The sequence below is a fragment of the Mizuhopecten yessoensis genome, unplaced genomic scaffold (genome assembly GCF_002113885.1).
Source record: "Mizuhopecten yessoensis strain PY_sf001 unplaced genomic scaffold, ASM211388v2 scaffold8573, whole genome shotgun sequence".
NCBI lineage: Eukaryota > Metazoa > Mollusca > Bivalvia > Pectinida > Pectinidae > Mizuhopecten > Mizuhopecten yessoensis.
Genome location: NW_018407615.1, coordinates 202,771 through 222,241, shown reverse-complemented (window position 1 = coordinate 222,241; position 19,471 = coordinate 202,771). Strand labels below are relative to the sequence as shown.

General features: G+C 34.9%; 1 protein-coding gene across 4 annotated transcripts in view; it reads right to left on the bottom strand.

Annotated features, from left to right (window-relative positions):
• LOC110456242 overlaps positions 1-19,471 on the bottom strand; it is a 99,595-nt gene that overhangs the window by 70,553 nt on the left and 9,571 nt on the right. For 2 of the 4 annotated variants that reach the window (XR_002463569.1, XM_021506847.1), the window contains exon 3: positions 1,720-1,964. The gene's annotated coding sequence lies outside the window, so the exon portion shown is untranslated. Of the gene's footprint in view, positions 1-1,719; positions 1,965-4,321; positions 4,374-8,870; positions 9,026-19,471 lie in introns of those variants that run through there. The other 2 variants (XM_021506848.1, XM_021506849.1) reach the window with 2 other exon arrangements.

Sequence of the window (19,471 nt, the reverse complement as noted above, 5' to 3'; positions counted from 1 at the left end):
CTGCTATCTAATACTGATAATGCTAACCCAAATTGAATTACTTCCAATGGAAATTAAACAAATGTTGGTCCAAAATGTGATTTCCCTATATAAACTATAGTAAAGTTTACCCCCTCCCCAGGGGTAAACGTGAGACCCCAGGGTCAAGAAATTCACAATTTTGGTAAAGCACCTTAAGACCCTTCCATCTATAAAGAGTACTTGATTCTACCATATCTGGGTCTTGAGAAGAAGATTTTTGAAATTTTAGTCAATTTGACCCTTTTTGGCCCCGCCCCTCAGGCTCAGGGGACCAAATCGGCCAATAATTTTGTTGACCTTTGGCCATGAAAGATTTCTGAAAAATTTCATTGAAATTGGTTGAGGGGTTTTGGAGAAGAAGTCGAAAATGTAAATTGTCAACGGACGCCGCCGGACAAAAGGCGGTCGCAATTGGTCACTTGAGACTTTGTCTCAGGTGACCTAAAAATTTGATGGAAGAGGGCTATATAACATACCTGCCCTAAAATTAAACATAAATATCCCCCCTTTTTGAAAATTTGCATATTCATAAAATTCAAAACACACACACCTGATGCCAGAAGTGAATTAGGAATTCATACATGCCAGAATTCTTGGAGACCATTCTGTGAGTTTTACAAACATTTTAAGAGAATTGAGGCTCAAATAAGGGAGGTTTTATTCGGGGCGTTTTTCATGACAAAAAAAATGTATCCTATATTTATATTGAATATGATTATATATATATTTAGTAGCACAAAGTTTACAAAACAAAATATTATCACATATAATATTTGTAAAGTAATACGTAGCTGGACATCGTATTTTTCAAAGTGTCTAGCTGTAGCAATGTACTAACGTTACAAACATGACAGAAAACATTTGTTGTACTAATGTTATTGATTTCAGGGTAAAATTTTGAAGCTGAAGCTGACACCTTGGCTAAGAATAAGAGTGTAAGGCAGTCTGCTAGTATCACGGAATTGAATGGCAACAATAAGAAAGGATATAACTAAATATGTAATACAGATTTATTTCTATCGTTCGAAAAGATTACTTATTGTAAAGACACCGAAATAAACTCACAATTTCACCAACTCCAGTAACATTTTCCGGAAGTTATCGGAAGACCTCTTTGCATACAAATTGATCACATGACCAATACTCAAGAGCTCTCTTGATTTATCGCTGATAACATTGTTGAATCTCTTAAAAGATTCCAGTAAACAACAACGGGAAAATGGTTCACCGATCGATCATTAAAAACCCTGAGGTTTTGAGGACTTTCCATAAATTCATGTCCCACGCTGTGGGACTTTAGCAGAGGTGAAAATTCGTGAGATTTTGTCTCACGCCGTGAGATCTGGCATGTATGGTTATTAACACTCAGATAATTCTGAATATATTTAAAAAAGAAAAGATTGACAAGGATTTAACTCATTCACCCCTGAAATTTCATAATGAACTACTCCAGCCTTTGAATCGGAAGAGTTCAAATGTGTTTTCAGGGGTGAATGTGTTAATTACCTCACAAATAAGCTGAACACGTGTTATCTTTGATATTATGCATCTACTTAGTGCAGTTTCTTACTAATGTCCTCACAATGAGATTTTGTCAGTAACAGTGACAGAATACTGAATAATGAAGTCAACTCTTGACAAGCCTGAAAGGGACAATGGGATGTTAGACAGAGGTATGATAATAAGTAGCCAACCTACCAGGAGCCACAACAGGCAGCTGTATGATACTCCCCATCACGGAGGCGGGGGCTGGCCAAGGCAAGCCCCATTGTACAGATTGCCAGGTCCAGAGTTCCAGATACGTTTTTTTTCTATCAAGGTGATTGTCCTGGTTAAGAGGTCCAAAGATTTTGCATGTAACTATGACAGTCCAACTCTGTGGTAACTCTTGAGGCAGTAGATAATCTTCACTTCAGTTGGTCTTTGTACCAGCATCAGGAAATCTACAAAGAACAAATGGAAGTGTTATAAAACATAAATAATTACTGCTGTATGTGCTAAGGATTAAAGCAATTTGAAAATTCAGCATTGTTGAACATCAAACACTTTAAAAATGTTGGTCCTTTAATTAAAACATGCAATGAAGGATCCCTGTCCGTCTGCATTGTGTTTTTTCCACATCAAGTAACCTCCCCTATCTTCTAACTGTTGCACAGTTGGCCAGGACACTTCTGTTGACCAGCTTGCAGGTAGCTCAGATTTATTTAACATTCAGAAAACTTTTGTTGATTATATTTTGTTTGTTTCATCTTTACTATTTCTCATGAAAGTCCCTCAAGGTATATTTCTTTCCAGAAATGATTTATCAAAGCTATAGTTATGCCAGAAAACACTTAGTTACAGATTTTGGCAGTGGTACGGGGATCCTTCAGACTGAAATTTTAGTCAGTCAGAAATAATAGTGATCTGTAAATCTAAATGAAGGATCCCTGTCCCACTGCACTGCAGTTACGTATACAAAGTTATCTCCCCTTAATGTCATGTTCGATAAACCTGTATCGAGACTCTTCTGTTGTCAAGGTACCTCGGTTGTGCCGACTCTTCTGTTGTCAAGGTAGCAAAGTTGTGCCGAGACTCTTCTGTTGTCAAGGTAGCTCAGTTGTGCCGAGACTCTTCTGTTGTCAAGGTAGCACAGTTGTGCCGAGACTCTTCTGTTGTCACGGTAGCACAGTTGTGCCAAGACTGTTCTGTTGTCAAGGTAGCCAGGTGTGCCCAGACTCTTCTGTTGTAAAGGTAGCACAGTTGTGCCGAGACTCTTCTTTTGTCAAGGTAGCACAGTTGTGCCCAGACTCTTCTGTTGTCAAGGTAGCACAGTTGTGCTGTGACTCTTCTGTTGTCAAGGTAGCACAGTTGTGCCATGACTTTTCTGTTGTCAAGGTAGCTCAGTTGTGCCGAGACTCTTCTGTTGTCAAGGTAGCACATTTGTTCCGAGACCCTTTTGTTGTCAAGGTAGCTCAGTTGTGCCGAGACTCTTCTGTTGTTAAGGTAGCTCAGTTGTGCCGAGACTCTTCTGTTGTCGAGGTAGCACATTTGTTCCGAGACTCTTCTGTTGTCAAGGTAGCACAGTTGTGCCGAGACTCTTCTGTTGTCAAGGTAGCTCAGTTGGTTAAAGCAATAGAATAGCAATCTGAAGTTCTGATACCAAATCCTGGGTTAGCCCCACTGAATTTTCATACTTGGAACACAATCGTTGATTATAATTTGTTTTTCATAATTTGTAGTATTTCATAAAAGCCCAGCAAAGTAATTCAAGGGTTTTCTTTTCAGAAATGATCGATGAAAACTATATTTATCCTGGAAAAGATAGTTTCCAATGAATAGTTATTATTTGGGCAGCGGTATGGAGATCCTTAAATGACCTCAAAGGAAACAAGACTATCTGGGTAGATCTGGCAGTGTGTCTGTTAGTAATCCCAGGTAACTGAATGTATTTAAAGGCCAGATGTCAATATTTCTATACATTTATTTAGTTTATGTTAAGGTCACTGTTCATTTGATGTTCCATGCAAAAAACCCAGTTTGGCAGTGCTTTTCTTGTTACTTGCAGGCAATGACCACAATTAAGATTTCTGTGCAAGTATATGTTTATGTACATATCTTAGTGGCTATCTAACTTAAGCCCTTTTTTGCACTTACGATATTACACTGAAGTATGTCTGCACTAATTGAATTTTCTGTATATGGTTTACTATTGCATCTATTGAGGGCACATCTGTTCACGAATGCACTAATCTCCTAAATTTTGACTGCACTAAAATGACCACAGTATCACTGTATACAGTTTTATAAGTGTAGTGGGTAGCAGGATTGTTTAATTAGTTGGTCACTTATTGCAGATTAAAATGTTCTGTAAAGACTATTTATTCATTTTTGTAAAAAAGATATCTTAATGTATATACATGTATATTCATCACTAGTAAAATCTATATCCACCCAGTGTCATTTCGTCATTCATATGTTATTTGTATATGTGGTTTACTGTGTATTTGTACAGTTTGTGTATTAGCTGTTATGATATATTACCTTTATAGAGGAGGGTGCAAAATGCAAATGTTTATATGCAGTTAAAGAATTCTGGTACACATGCAGTAATCCATTGATCGAATGGGAGAAATAGCATGCTTGCTATTATTTTAAATTTGTGTTCAAAAGGATGATATAAAAATAGGATGGGTGGATGATATAAAACTAGGACGGGTAATTAAGTGAGGTTAAATGACATTTGGATTATCTGGGTGGCACATAGTTGATTTCATCCCCTGAGTTAGAACATGCAGGGTGTCAGATTTCACAGACGAACCTGTACATATGTATATTCCTCTGGTATTCTCATTTCTATTTACTGCCCCGGGGCCCCGATACTTGACTGATTGATATGTCTCCTAGGCCTCCAATTCATGATGTATGTACATCTAAAAAAGTCATTTTAAATGCCAGACGCAATGAAGTCAGTCCAAAAAGTTTGGTAGAGTTGTCTACCTTTAACCAGGAATTCTGTTGTCACCAACAATGTCCTACAATCAACAATGTCAAAGATAAAATATTGTTATTTACCTATAAGGTTGTGCAATAATATTGCAGAACCATTATGTTGCATTTTTTGTCTAGCAATAAAATATATATTGCAATATAATTTTCAAATGGCATTATGTTTTTAATTAATTGTTTTGGGGGTTTAAACAAAGTTATGAAATAACTGTACAGAAATAACATTAGGATTGAATCAGTTTTATACAACTGCAGCATGCTTGGTGCGATATCTTCCAAAACTATAAAAACTAATTTCCAATTTTCATTGCTGGTCTGATGCTTACTTTTCGTACCTGTATTTGTTGAATTCCACCAATACACAGATCCACAGGTAGAATATGTTTAAACATTTTGTACATATAGGTGCAGCAACAGAAGCACAGAATCTGATTTTTTATAACATTAAAACCGGTCACAGAAATTGCCAGTTAGCACCATCTAAATGAATCTCCACATCATTAGGGCCTGCCATTANCCCCCCCCCCCTCCTTAAAAAAAGAACGTTTTGAATATAACCAATCATTGGACTCCTATCTCCTAAATCGTTTGGAGAAAAAATGAAAGTTAAAAAAACATCTACTTGTGTCTGTGTTGTTTCGTGTAACACCTTTCAAATTTTACAATACTGGTAAAAACAACGACTCAATTATAAAATGACAATTGGTTAATTAGACCACAGGTACGGTTCAATAGTAACAACAACTTGTGGTCACTGATTAGACACTCCTGGTTCTAGACACAACAAACCCAACGCTGAAATCACAATAGCGTCGCTTTGACACGTTGAGGAGATTCTGACATGTTGAGTTCCAAGCTGTATTCAGAGTCTAGTTTATGATTAAATCATCAATAAAAAAAATGAAGAAATAAATCGACTCAAAATGTATCAATGTCAATATCCAATTCGGCCTCACCTGCAGACGACATGCGCGCCTCGGTCAACCAATATTTTCCTGTTTACGTAGGGCACAAAGCCGTTCATTGGAAAGTAACATATGTTATGTTACACCGAAGTATTTCCACATCAACCATGTCAAACCCTTTAAAACCTTTATTATCATCATAGGTGAAGCTGGAGAATAAACGTTTACCAACATATTCATCGTTTCAATATACATGTCCCGTCATTTTTATGACTTTTTTTTCGATTTGAAATTCTCTCGCACACTTTTGGTCAAAACAACAAATCATAAGCCTTCTACTATACACGTTCGGGTTTGGTATAGCAACAACCTGACCTTACACTTACTACAGACGAGAAACGGCATATGCCGTGCGTAGCACTGACGACCCAACTTTTCAAAACGGCATATGCCGTGTGTAGCACTGACGACCTGACTTTTCAAAACGGCATATGCCGAGCGTAGCACCGACGACCTGACTTTTCAAAACGCCATATGCTGTGCGTAGCAGCCTAAGGGTTATACTTTTTATGTTGAAATATTTACTAGACACTCAACAGTAGAGGTGAGATAAAATCCAAGATGACGGACCATGTTGAAATTATGTGAACAGGGGGGTTGCTCGCAATTAAGGGGGGGGGGGGAGCCTTATTGACGGTTAAATACATTATTCACTGAGAGTTGACATTTTATTACAACAAATCAGGACAGCTATCCGGGTACAGGGCAGGTTTGATTTTCTGGAGCCTAGTTTTCGTGACATCTGAAAAGTAAACCGGTTTTACCGATGCTTAACCAACCAAAAATAAAAGTGGCAATTTCCGATTATATCTCTCCTACTACTTGTGATCACATACAAATGTATAACCTCAACTTGAAGCACACATGCAATACTATCACAAAGGGCTATCACAAATAAACAGTACAGTTATAAATATTTCAAGGCATTGTTCTAAGATCAGACACAAATTGCCCTAATTGCAGTCAGGACTCCAACTCATATAAAGTACCATCATATATACCAAGGTTCAAACTGTCTCTTTACCTTGGTATAGTATACTGACAAGACTTTATTTCACTTGAGCTAACTATTACAAAGCCTTGTGATATACATCCACATGAACAATTAATACACTCATGCAAGCTTGAGACATCAGATGAACACCACCTGTGTGGTCATGTCTATAAGGCATACATACAAGTACTGAAGTATGTCATACAGTCCTAGTTACCTGTAGTACTTTTCCATATATATACTGTACATTTAACCCATATTTAACATTTCATGAAATATTCCATTTCCTCTTATAAAAATGTCATCAATGTTAAATGATCTGAAACAAGGTTGCAACCTGTTGCCAAGTTCCCACATCATCATGAGTTGATATGGGAAGCTTGCTAGGAAAACTGAAATGATAGGATCTTCCTCATTTTTATGATTAGTGAATGCATGGTATCATTTAACAAAAAGCTCATTTCTCATTTAGGAACGCATATTGCTTGTCCATGTCTGCATCCTTCCTGCAGAAAAGAAGAGCGCACTCACCTTTCATTGATTTTTAATCCCTGATCATAGATTAAAAATGTTTTAAAACCCCTGCATGTTTCAATCCAGGCCAACAGGTGTGATTTATGTAAGTTGATAAATGAAACATGTTTCACAACAGTTACAAAATTAAAGGGAAAACAAAAAATCATGAGATTTATCTGTATACCCTCGGCTGTCACTGTGTGTTGACAAAGATGTGTTCAATATCACTTAATGCAATGTCAGTCAAACATCAAAATGTAGGTCGTATTGATTTCATTTTGGTGCATGACACTACATCTCTGAAAGTGTGCGGCCTGCATAGGCCTATCAAATTTACATAAACAAACTAAAGATCGTGTTTGAAAGTGATGACAATGTGTCTTGGACGATTTCTAGGGTTCTAGTACCTTGGAACACTAACTTATTTAAGGTATTTGTCAAAATGACCTGATTCTGGTTCAGCCAAAATTTGTCTTCAAAGGTCGAAATGTAGGTTAAAGCAACCCAGATGTGGTTTATGCCTCCACATCATTAAAATATCATATAACCAACATTTTGTTGTAGTTGGGGTCCAAAAAAGCAACTGTATTTTTAAGATGCAATCTTTACTAAAAAAATAGGGCCATAACACCTGCAAAACCCAATTAGAACAACATTCCTGAATCCAAGAATGTAGTTATTCGTTGACAAAGACACTGTTTATATCATTTACATTCTTTAAACTTTAAAATGTACAAACATGAAACAGTTGATCATGGGAAAAAATTAATTAAGGGATAATTACAGTTAAGTTGGGTAAAACCCCCAGCTTTTTTAGGCAATCATTCAATGTACAGTACCAAGTTCAATTGTAGAACTATATCCCCTGATAACCCAAACAAAATCCAAAGTTAATCCTTATATAATGCCTGTGGGCTGTAATGTAATTCTATGCCTATTTAATAAAGTCAAAAATGACTGCAATCTTACAAATTCTGAAGTAAACATTACAGCAGCCATATATTTACCATCTAGAGTAACATCTGCACAAGCAATGTTTCTGTTATATCACTTACGTAATTACAAAATTAATATATCAAAATGTGTATACCTGTATGTATATCAGAACAGTATGTTATTCATTCTAATTGGTTGATTCTGAAGTGACCTATTGACCTGACAATTACCTAGGGGTTGTTATCCAAACAGAGTGCAGTGTCTCTTGGAAACCCAAAATTTCTTTCAGTAAGTACTATTTGAACCCTTGTCACAGTACAGAGCCATCGTATATATAACTATGTTATGCGAGGAAGAAATTATTAAACTCATAAACCCCTGAAGACACATTTGAATTCTTCCGATTCAAAGGATGGAATAGTTCATTATGAAATTCAGGGGTGAATGAGTTTAATGTTTATGCTGAAAATACTGTAAACCAGGAACTATTGGTTGCAGTTTACTTTGGCCTTTGTTGCCCTCCATAAAGAGGGCAAATATAACAATATAATATACATAGTAGGCGAATTTAATATTGGGCGAAAATGGATTTAACCGTCGAAGGGCGAAAAATTTAACAATATCTCAGTATACAGTAGTCTGAAATTGTTTCCCTTGCACGTTTGGCCAACCAGAAAGAACCATATTCCCTTAAGCCTTCAGAATTGGGCAACAGTTTTTTGGTTTGTTCACACACCATTGGGAAAGTATTACAGACTAGTGCCTGCACAAGCATGGAATAAGTGTATATATTATCTACATCTGTTGGTGATAAATAAGCTAGCCAATGGTTTGGCCTTTTTATATTTCCCCTGTTGTTTTAGTGTTGTTATAATTGTCAGAATACATACCAACAGAGTGTTAGATTTTCAAAGCATGCATGAGACTGTTCTATAATCTTGTCAGCTCACCTTTAATCTTCTGTTATCAACTCCTGGCATAACCTCAACACCTGAAGTGGGACACGATTACTAGATGGGCTAATGAATTTATCCAAAAAAGACGACTTACAACTATGTCATCACCACTGTAGTGACACAACCCAACAACACACTTACTAACAACACGATCGGCACATACGACCTTCACACCAACACACAAGCCATCCCAATTTTATTTTCACCTTTATCCTACCACATGTACGTACATGCCGGCTCATACAAACCTGTAATGGATGGGTTTTTTCCCTAGACAGCAGACACAATGTGAAGGATCAGTTGATTATATCTATTGTACATTGAACCTGTAGACACCTGTCAACTACCTGTTTTACCTGTGTTTATTATACATTATAAAGAATTTATACGCCTCTACAAAACTAACTTAATTGGAACACGCAAGGTCATTTATCATCAGCTCAAGCATCAGGTATGCGGTGTAATATTTTCTTTTATGTGAAATTTGTAAAAAATACATTATTGTGATGTCATACCCAACATCAAGGTAAAAACAGTGGTGGCGAATTCACTATTACTTTGCTTTTTTCAGTTTATTTTTTGACAATATGCGTCATGAAAGGTGAAAGGGCAACCCATGTGATGAAATAAATCATTAAAAGTGACAGGGCAACCCATGTGATGAAAATAATCTCCAAATCTCTCCCCTTTCACACCACAATCAAGTAACTCAATGAAGCCTGTATGAATCAGATGAAAGCTCTTCGATGAGAAAACATTTAATGGTTTGGTTTGCTTTACGGAATTACACCTGAATTTGATGGGATTTTTGTCTAGGTATGAGTCCTTATAAGTCATCGACAATCAGAGCGAGACTAGACCATTTTGCTGACACATAGCCAATAATGGGATTTCTAAGGGGCAATCGATACACATTTCATGCTGGTACAGTTTGCTGATAATTCCAGATATAGATCTAGATAAATATATAAATATCCTAGAAGTTCAGTGACTGAATCATTATTAATTATGATTTATTTGAGTGTAGTGAATTCAAAAAAAGTTAATAAGCAAAACAAATGTATGAGTACAATTTGGTACTTGTCATTCCATGTTTCTCCAAGTAATACTTCAATGTATTAATCTTAATTCTTGAAATAAACACAACTTAACATTATACAAAAATAGGAGAGTGTATACGTATATGATGTTAAAACTACAAAACAAAAACATACAGAAACGAGTTGTTAGGGATTTTTTTTATTAAACTCCTCCAAACCTGTTAGTTCCATGATTTTCTATTTCTGATATTCGACGACTTTTCAAGTATAACAGGTGTGTTTCAAGTGCTTTTCAAGGACTTTTGTGTAAAAAAATGAAAAACATGTATATTTTCATGCCCCTCCCCTCTAAATTCAAGCCTTACAAAGCCTGGTCTGTTTTGAAATGTCCTATTTACCTAACATTACAGCGAGTATAACATATACTTAGGTTGTATCTTTAGAGAGTATAACATATACTAAGGTTGTATCGTTAGAGAGAGTATAACATATACTTAGGTTGTATCGTTAGAGATAGTATAACATATACTTAGGTTATATCGTTAGAGATAGTATAACATATACTTAGGTTATATCGTTAGGGAGAATATAACATATACTAAGGTTATATCGTTAGAGAGAGTATAACATATACTTAGGTTATATCGTTAGAGACAGTATATGTTATACTGTCTCTAACGATATAACCTAAGTATATGTTATACTATCTCTAACGATACGACCTAAGTATATGTTATACTCTCTCTAACGATGTAACCTAAGTATTTGTTATACTTAGGTTACATCGTTAGAGAGAGTATAACATATACTTAGGTTGTATCGTTAGAGAGAGTATAACATATACTTAGGTTATATTGTTAGAGACAGTATAACATATACTTAGGTTGTATCGTTAGAGACAGTATAACATATACTGTCTCTAACGATATAACCTAAGTATATATTATACTTAGGTTATATCGTTAGAGACAGTATAACAAATACTTAGGTTACATCGTTAGAGAGAGGATAACATATACTTAGGTTATATCGTTAGGGGGAATATAACATATACTAAGGTTATATCGTTAGAGAGTATAACATATACTTAGGTTATATTGTTAGAGACAGTATAACATATACTAAGGAAATGTATCGTTAGAGAGAGTATAATATATACTTAGGTTATATCGTTAGAGACAGTATAACAAATACTTAGGTTACATCGTTAGAGAGAGTATAACATATACTTAGGTTATATCGTTAGAGACAGTATAACATATACTAAGGAAATGTATCGTTAGAGAGAGTATAATATATACTTAGGTTATATCGTTAGAGACAGTATAACATATACTTAGGCTATATCGTTATAGAAAGTATAACATATACTTAGGTTATATCGTTAGAGTATAAAATATACTTAGGTTATATTGTTAGAGAGAGTATAACATATACTTAGGTTGTATCGTTAGAGAGAGTATAACATATACTTAGGTTGTATTGTTAGAGACAGTATAACATATACTTAGGCTATATCGTTAGAGAAAGTATAACATATACTTAGGTTATATCATTAGAGACAGTATAACATATACTTAGGTTATATCGTTAGAGAGAGTATAACATATACTAAGGTTATATCGTTAGAGAGAGTATAACATATACTAAGGTTGTATCGTTAGAGAGAGTATAACATATACTTAGGTTGTATCGTTAGAGAGTATAACATTTACTTAGGTTATATCGTTAGAGAGAGTATAACATATACTAAGGTTATATCGTTAGAGAGAGTATAACATATACTTAAGTTGTATCGTTAGAGAGTATAACATTTACTTAGGTTATATCGTTAGAGAGAGTATAACATATACTAAGGTTATATCGTTAGAGAGAGTATAACATATACTTAGGTTATATCGTTAGAGAGAGTATAACATATACTTAGGTTATATCGTTAGAGACAGTATAACATATACTAAGGTTGTATCGTTAGAGACAGTATAACATATACTAAGGTTGTTTCGTTAGAGAGAGTATAACATATACTTAGGTTATATCGTTAGAGACAGTATAACATATACTAAGGTTGTATCGTTAGAGACAGTATAACATATACTTAGGTTTTATCGTTAGAGAGAGTATAACATATACTTAGGTTTTATCGTTAGAGAGAGTATAACATATACTTAGGTTATATCGTTAGAGAGAGTATAACATATACTTAGGTTATATCGTTAGAGAGAGTATAACATATACTTAGGTTATATCGTTAGAGAGAGTATAACATATACTTAGGTTATATCGTTAGAGAGAGTATAACATATACTTAGGTTATATCGTTAGAGAGAGTATAACATATACTTAGGTTATATCGTTAGAGAGAGTATAACATATACTTTGGTTGTATCCTAACAAGAAAACCTAGACTCTTTCAAGTAAAGTTGTATCAATCTTCAAAATCTAAATCAACTAAATGTAAATCAATGTTTTGTAAATCCTTTACATTGAAAAATAAATGCATTCAGGGATTACATTTCTGGTTTTGTGGCTTTCACCAATCGGTACGTATACTATATCATCATATTTTTATAATCAAAGACATAAATATTATGCTTATATTATAACCACTATGGAAGTAGTTCCAAAAGTCTGTAAAAATAATAATCACAAGCTTAAAGTTCAGAAAGTGCCATCATAATTAATTTAGCATAATATTTATAAGCACTACAACAAGAAAAATGCTATAACATGTATACATGTATTTACAGAAATTTTTTGAACATTGCATTACTCATCACTGTATCATCATGCCAGTTCACACTGATCTGTGGCACTCATTTTCATTAAATTATAATATAAGTACTCAGATAACAGTACCATTTTGTTGACAGAAGTAATTTTACCATACAATTTTCAAGTAATTTTCTATTTTATTGTTCCATATTATATAAAAATAAAAAATATTAAAAGTTTGATGATAAGCATTCCTGTTAATCTTCACCAGTATGTCTGAGGGCCACCCAATTAGGAATTTAATGATAAGCATCCAAGTGAAATTTCAAAATCTTTGGGGCCTATAGCTAGGCTACTATTTATAGCAGTGCTTTTATAAGTCAATTATAGCAAATGCATATTTTTTGGAAAACTGACCAGAATCTACCATATTATGTTAAAGTTTATGCAATGATGAAAAAAAGTCCAACACTTATACAGCAATCTACTGTATATGATGACAACACTGCAGCAATCAACTGGAATCTACTGTATATGATGACAACACTTATACAGCAATCTACTGGAATCTACTGTATATGATGACAACACTGCAGCAATTTTTCATACATGTAAGTGATTTGATTCTTTCTACATGGAGACAATCCTTAAAGTACAGACTTACAACTGTAATCATGACTTGAGCTAATATACCTTCAAAGTAAGCACTATAAAGCATGCATGCTTACAGAGACACATACTATACTATGGACAAAAATATCTAGACTGACCTTGACACGGTTTCACAACATGACTACGAACTTGACCTTGGTGCACCGAGATGTGAGGGTTCTACAGTAGATACACAGTACTTACTTGTAAAGCACTGCTATAGAGATGTGTATATATATGTATACACCATTACAACTGATGCCATAAGTATTACCCTAAAATAGAAGCTCATGACTTTATTGGTGCCTGAAGAACATAGACGTGTTTCCTAATTACAACAGATGTTGTTATCTAAAACTAATAACAGTGAACAAAACAATCCACAAAGTCATTAATGATCAGTCATGCACTATTTATATATCTAGACTGTTCAATGAATCTGTGAAAAAACTGACATACCAAAACATTATATTAAATGACACATATTCTGTCACCTTTGCCCATTCAGATAAAATCATCAGATCTTAGAAAATTGGATTAGTTTAACATAATCACTTGTTGAAAATGTTCATTTTTTTAAGGATCAAAATCAGGAGTAGAAAGAGTTGGCAAGAATGTATTCCTTATAGCTATAGGCTAAACAAAAAACTGTGTTTTCTTTTGTTTTAAGCCTAAAACAAGAGATCCCAGGCAGATCTAGACACCCATCATCACAGGATCTTGGTTAGATCTTTATGTATGTAAGGTTACACCCATCATCACAGGATCTTGGTTAGATCTATATATATGTAAGGTAACACCCATCATCACATGGATCTTGGTTAGATTTATATATATGAAAGGTTACACCCATTATCACAGGATCTTGGTTAGATCTATATATATGTAAGGTTACACCCATTATCACATGGATCTTGGTTGGATCTATATATATGTAAGGTTTAATAACAACCATCATCACAGGATCTTGGTTAGATCTTTATATGTGTAAGATTACACCCATCATCACATGGATCTTGGTTGGATCTATATATATATGTAAGGTTGCACCTATCATCACAGGATCTTGGTTAGATCTATATATATGTAAGGTTACACCCATCATCACATGGATCTTGGTTAGATCTATATATATATGTAAGGTAACACCTATCATCACAGGATCTTGGTTAGATCTATATTTATGTAAGGTTACACCCATCATCGCGGGATCTTGGTTAGATCTATATATATGTAAGGTTACACCCATCATGACATGGATCTTGGTTAGATCTATATGTATGTAAGGTTACACCCATCATCACATGGATCTTGGTTAGATCTATATATACATTGTATGTAAGGTTACACCCATCATCAGGGGATCTTGGTTAGATCTATATATATGTAAGGTTAAACCCATCATGACATGGATCTTGGTTAGATCGATATATATGTAAGGTTACACCCATCATGACATGGATCTTGGTTAGATCTATATATATATAAGGTTACACCCATCATCACATGAATCTTGGTTAGATCTATATATATGTAAAGTTATACCCATCATCACAGGATCTTGGTTAGATGTATATATATGTAAGGTTACACCCATCATCACATGAATCTTGGTTAGATCTATATATATGTAAGGATACACCCATAATCACAGTATCCTGGTTAGATCTATATATATGTCAGGTTACACTCATCATCACATGGATCTTGGTTAGATTTATATATATGTAAGGTTACACCCATCATCACATGGATCTTGGTTATATACATATGTTTGTAATTAGGTTATACCCATCATCACAGGATCTTGGTTAGATCTATATGTATGTAAGGTTACACCCATCATCGCAGGATCTTGGTTAGATCTATATATATGTAAGATTACACCCATCATCACAGGATCTTGGTTAGATCTATATGTATGTAAGGTTACACCCATCATCACAGGACTTGGTTAGATCTATATATATGTAAGATTACACCCATCATCACAGGATCTTGGTTAGATCTATATATATGTAAGATTACACCCATCATCACAGGATCTTGGTTAGATCTATATTTATGTAAGGTTACACCCATCATCACAGGACTTGGTTAGATCTATATGTATGTAAGATCAATCTTTTTCTCTTCTGTTAGATTGATATTTTGTCGAGGTAAATGCATCATGTCATACATTTTTTTATTTAAACTTTATAAAGATGTGTTTAATTTGACAGTGTTCTTTCAAAATACGGTCGTTGTTTGATTGGGTCTTTCTGTCATACTAGCTAGAGCAGTCAAGAACAAATCATATTGAGACCTCAAATAAAGTCAGACAAGAAATTTCCAACTTTCGTTTGATGTTTGTCACCTGCTGGAACTCATAACCATTGGAAACAATTCAAACTATCACTTACAAAATGGAATTTTGAAATGGACAGAAAGACTAGAACATGTATATGCCAAACCAAATTAAAATCCATAATTAATATACCTTGAAACAGGGTTGATATGGCTGGCAGGATTTTCAAATAATCAATTAAGGTTTTTTGAAATTTTAGTTTAATAACACTCAATCCATTTTTTAACACAAGTAAAATTACTGCAAATGGATAGCATTCAAACAAAATTCATCTTTTCCTCAAATACAAATATACTGACCAATGGAAAGATGCTTACAGTGCCTAATATAATACCTTCTTGAACACTAAGGAAGTGTTGCTATGGTGACAAGATCAATGACCATGTTAAAGATTCAGACTATTTTTGTTCTGTTTAGTTGTAATACAGCATTAAAAGGAAGCTTGTCTCAATCAATAGTAATAATGGACAGCCAAGACACCTTCCACGACAGACATTGTGTAGAAAGTTCAAGGTCATCCACAGATAAAACAGCTTTAATGTCACTTTCATGTCACATTAGTCTATAGCTATCAGACATAAATTGATATTGGCCTGTGGTTCTGCTATAGTGTAGGGGTTATCCAGTACTGTATACATGTACATAGGCACAGATATAGATATTGTCTATTTCTTGTCCTCAGATACAGTCTTTTCCATAATAGGCAACCTTCCTCCAATAAGCTGTTTAAAGGTTTTAGACATATTTGACCCCTGTAATCTTGAAAATGGACATAGGTCATTCATTTGAACAAACCTGGAAGCCATTCATCCCAGCATGTTACTGGCAAAATATATCCACCTTAGGCCTCTTAGTTATTCTGAAGAAGTTACCTAAAGGTTTTAAACATATTTGACCAATGTGACCTTGAATATAAGTCAAGGTCATTCATTTGAACACACTTTGTAGCCCTTTATCCCAGCATCTTAATGGCCCAATACCATCACCCTAGGCCTCTTTGTTATTCAGAAGAAGCCGTTAAAAGATTTTAACATATTTGACCCGTGATCTTGAAATTGGATGAAGGTCGTTCATTTGAAAAATTTGGTAGTCCTTCATCCCAGCATGCTACTGGCCAAATATCATCATCTTAGGCCTTTTGGTTACTGAGATGAAGTTGTTTAAAGAAAAAAGTTGACAACAGACGCTGCTGCAACATAGCATAAGCTCACTTGCTCTTCGGGCAGGTGAGCTAAAAAACAGGAAATACAAATGAACCCTAAGGTAGGAAACACCATCATTTCAAATAAATAATGTCACAATTATCACTTGATTGTTAAATCTTTCACCTGATCTGATGAATGATGTCGTTTCAAACCACTTAAGACATGCATACCTATCGTGTGCAGTATGTGGATGTGAGCTGGGGTGGGAGTCAGTCCTCCAAATAGGGAGTCATTTAGTTAGTTGGTCGTGGAATTCTGTGATTTTTTTTTATGTTCAAACTTGATTAAACGAACACCTTTGTTTAAAGACCGGTTTTTCATATTGTGTTTGGGTAGTACTAGCTTAATACAGATTCGACTGTTCTTCTCTGTACAAAATTTCATTTTGAAAACAACAAGTGCAAATTGGCACCAAAGCTTGCATTGTAAGCCATTTGAATTTATGTGATCGCTATATTTGGAAAAGTTTAAATAGAGAACAAGGGGAATGTACTATTTGTTATTTTTTTCAACTCTGTATTTTTCATATGAAACTGGACCTGTCTTACGAGGGACAACTAATACCCCCCGCCGCCAAAGTTTGGGAAAACAATGTCGCCTGTCTCTGCAACTTTCTTGTTCCATCTTTTCATATTGCTTGTGAAACACACCAAATTACATACAAGAAACAACTGCAGAAAAAATTTAACGCAGCACGCTAAAACACAGATGGTTAAAACTTGACCAAAATAAACATATTGTATGTTAAACAACAGTGCTTCTAATATAACCAACAAAAAATAAAGAAATTCTTGCGTTTTCTATACAATGGTAACTTCATGAAAGGGGGAGATGACCCAATGTCTTGGTCTGGAGAAGGTTTATGAACCAAGGGCCATAACTTCGTGAAAAGGGGAGATAACCCAATTAAAAGTACTTTACGCACATCTCCAAGCTGCAAGGATTGTTATCAGCAAATTTCCTTATATCCATCCAGATCTCTAGTAGGAGTACATGGAACTACATTGTGTTCACAGGGTGATGACTAATAGAATCTTTCACCTCCTTGGGGGTGAGATAGGACAAACTCAACCCGAGGTGGAAGATTCCCCTATCTCACCCACTAGGGGGGGAATGATTCTTTTTCTCTTACCCTGTTCTCCCATTGTGTATCATATACACAATGTAATGATAACGTGACATGCTAAATTCAGGATTGACGTGACGTTGATGGATTGTTGACATGACGTCATTGTACTGTTGAAGTGACGTCATGCCATTGTTATGAATAGGGGAATCCCCCCTCTCAACCCTAGGGTGAGACAAGGAAATCTCACACCGGTAAAAGTGTGGATACACCTGCCAGGGTAAGAGAAAATCTGATTCCAGTATATGACCCCCCTTCCCCTCCCCCCGCCCCCCAAACTTTGTTGCGGGGGATATAGTATGTATAAATAGCGGGCAATTTTGATGTAACAGGTCTTTTAAAAATTTGATATAAAAATGTGACTGAATAAAAAGGTTTCAACAGCAATGACATAGCACATTCTACCTAATAAAACATGTTGACAAAGTCTGCCTGAAATCAGTGTGTACCAGACTAAGACATTCTTGACTACAGACCCAGTCAAGGTCACAGCTGATAACTTGTCTACACTGTAGGGTATGGGATAGAATAGTTGTTTCTATATTACTACAATTTAATTTACAAATACACTATTTTCAATGAAACGAACATTTTCTTATACAAGCATTAATATTTGAGCGCCTGTCCTTAACCCATAGCAATTAAAAACCTGGCGTGTACTTTGATATTTGAAATTTTCCAATGTTTGTGAACAAATGTACCTCATCAAAAAAAAGGATCAAAATTCATAATAAGATCCTTTTAAAACTTTGTACTGAAATGTATGTAAAGCACAAACATGTTTATACATGTATACCTCATAGCACTTAATGTGTGGTGTGTACATTATCATATTTAAATTTGAGGAAACAGTTTTTAACATATGTCATAGTCATATATCCTTTTGAATATAAAGTAAGCCTTAATTGCTTCTAAAATTAGGACATGTCCTACATAAATCTCCCATTACTAGTGAGTGATGACAGCTGGAGCTTACTGATGATAACTGTGTGTGTGTCAATTACAATTGTTATATCAGTCACCTAATTAAACAACGTGTCGCTGAATCAGTCGATGTAGGTGACATTTCAATTTAGTAGCAATACATAAACATTGTACATGTGTTGTAATCGAAATATATATCCAATTATTACATTTTTCATTTTTTTTCTGACAAAACGGAACAGTTGCTTAAGCGATTTACATACTGTGCCAACCCTTTGTGAATTCACATCCATAACACACTAAACCAGGTGAACTTTATCACGAGCATGCATGTTTTCCATTTATAACAAGAGGCCCAGAGGGCCTGTATCGTTCACCTGAATATTTAAGTAGTCATAGCATAAAATATTCCCATTATATATTATACTGTACTACAAATAATTCACTCTCAAACTTTGTCTGCTCCATCTGTTGAAACTACCAGCCAAATATTATTATATGATTCTATGCTTTTTGGTTCTTCTTCAGAAGTTGTTTGAAGTATTTGACATATTTTTACCTGTGACCTTGTAAGTAGGTCAAGGTCA